This window comes from Chrysoperla carnea, chromosome 3 (genome assembly GCF_905475395.1).
Source record: "Chrysoperla carnea chromosome 3, inChrCarn1.1, whole genome shotgun sequence".
Taxonomy (NCBI): Eukaryota; Metazoa; Arthropoda; class Insecta; order Neuroptera; family Chrysopidae; genus Chrysoperla; species Chrysoperla carnea.
The window spans coordinates 57,516,680-57,519,054 of NC_058339.1; positions in this window are offsets into that span (position 1 = coordinate 57,516,680).

Here is a 2,375-nt window from a genome sequence, read left to right on the forward strand (position 1 = left end):
AACCGATAAAGATAGAACAAAAATTTAAATTTAAAAAATTCCTTATAAAAAAGTATACAACATTGGTTTGAAACATTTTTTCGTATACATCACTGTTTATCCATGAGAGCGCAAATTTTGCGCAAATTGTATAGTATGTATTATATGGGAATATCAGTTATGTATGTGTGACATATATAGGTATATGTGAAATGTGATAAAGAAATCAACACTGTCTATACATGGTATTTCAACAATTAACTGAGTCAATTGTTTGTTTTCACTTGTTATCTATATAAGTCAAAAGTCAGTAGCTTAAATTTGTAGAGTAAAAACAAAATTTAAAAATAATAGGTTCATCTTCTTAAATTTGCGTCAGAATATTATATAATTTTTAAAAAATGACGCAACGGTAAAAAGTATTCTTTTATATTTCGCTGGACTTAAAAATTGAATAAAATAGAGGGTAATATACATAAATTATCAACAACAAAAGCATAGGATAATATATATAACTCACAGACATAATTTCATCCAAAATGTTGGTGTTAAATAAATATAAAACCAGTTTTGTTATTTGATCCTTTTATAAAATGCAGATATATAAAAGAAAGTTAGTACCTTTTTAAATAAATAAAAAAAAAGCAATAATTTATGTAATGGCGTGGGAAGAAAGTTGGCAACATTCATTACACCTGTTGAAAATTAACTGTCAAAAAATGAATCGAAATGCTAACAATGCTGGATAAGTTTTTGAGAGTAAATTTTAAGACACCTGAATTTTAGATATTTCTTACTGAAATTAAATAGAGGGTGAAGTACTTCTTGCATCAGATCGCGTTAATGGGATGCTTGTTACTAATGTGTGTCTGTCAAATTAAAATAAAAATTTTTGATTATAAAGCTCTCGTAATCGAAGTCGTACTGCATTCATAGCTAATTTTCAATCAGACAAGAAATATAAAAAATCTAGCCAACTTAAAATCATGTTTTTTGTAACGTAGCTCTTACTATTATACTAAAAACAGATCAGAGCAAAATTTCTATTTTTCATTTTAATTTCAAATTAAAGATAAAATAAACAAGTGAAAACCAACAATTGACTGAGTTAATTATTGAAATACCATGCATAGACAGTGTTGATTTCTCTATCACATTATACATACATACATGTCATACTATAAAATTTACGCCTAATTTGCGCCCTCACGGCTAAACAGTGATGTTTACGAAAAAATATTTAAAACAAAAGTTGTTTATTTTTTATAAGGAATATTTTTTACATTTAACTTTTGTTCTATCTCTAACAGATTACAAGGTGGGTCCTACGGACCCAAGACTCAATTGCCCTATGTTGCCCATTTACGAACTCGACCTCACTTTTTACGTCCTGAGTACGCTGTAAAATTTCAGCTTGATATCTTTTATCGTTTTTTAGTTATCGTGTACACAGACGAACGGACGGACGCACGGACGGAACTACCTTGCATATTATATATATGCATGCTATAATGAAAGTAAAATTTGGATAAAATTTAAAAAAATATGTAATTAAACACCTACACAAATTCATTGATAAAAATATAAGTAATTTTTTAAAATATTTAAAAATAAAATTATTTTTGAATGACATATTATTAGGTGATTAACCTCTCCTGCATTTAAAACAACACCAAGTAGTATTTCTGTTTGATCATTTAAAAAGCAGAACCGGTTCGGATGGCTATCCCAATTAATTCAATTTTTTTTTTACTACTGTTTTATTAGTTTCTAAGCTCAAAACTTCGGCATGTTTGCTATAGGCAATGCCGGTGTTACAGCTTAAAGGCTGCTAATTATTTCTTCTTTTCAATTTTGTCATTGTTTCTGTTTTAATAAAATACCGTATGTTAATATGCCGTTTAAAAAGTAGAAACGGTTCGAATGACAACCCAAATTAATTCAATTTTTTTATGTTGACACAACTGTTTTATTAATTTTTGAGCTCAAAACTTCGACATGTTTGCTATAAGCAATCTCGGTATTACAGCTTGAAGGCTGCTAAATGTTTCTTTATTCAATTTTGTCATTGTTCTTGTTTTAATCAAATATCGTATATTAATATGCCGTTTTGACACCTCCATAAAAATTTTTTTACAACTGACAGCCACACTATCAATTTTTTGGCCCTCCCTTTCCTATATGTAATGGCATCTCATGTGATATAGAGGTCTTTCGATTGTCTACCCTACTGTGGAAAATTGAGAGGTGACCTATAAAAAATCATCAATTAGTAGGGGTTGCAGTACCTAGAATCAAAATATTTAAATATCACCATGGAAATTATCTCTGCTTACTGTATCGCTATTTCGTAACAATATTTTTTTAGTTTGAATAAAAAGTTATCACGTAAAAGA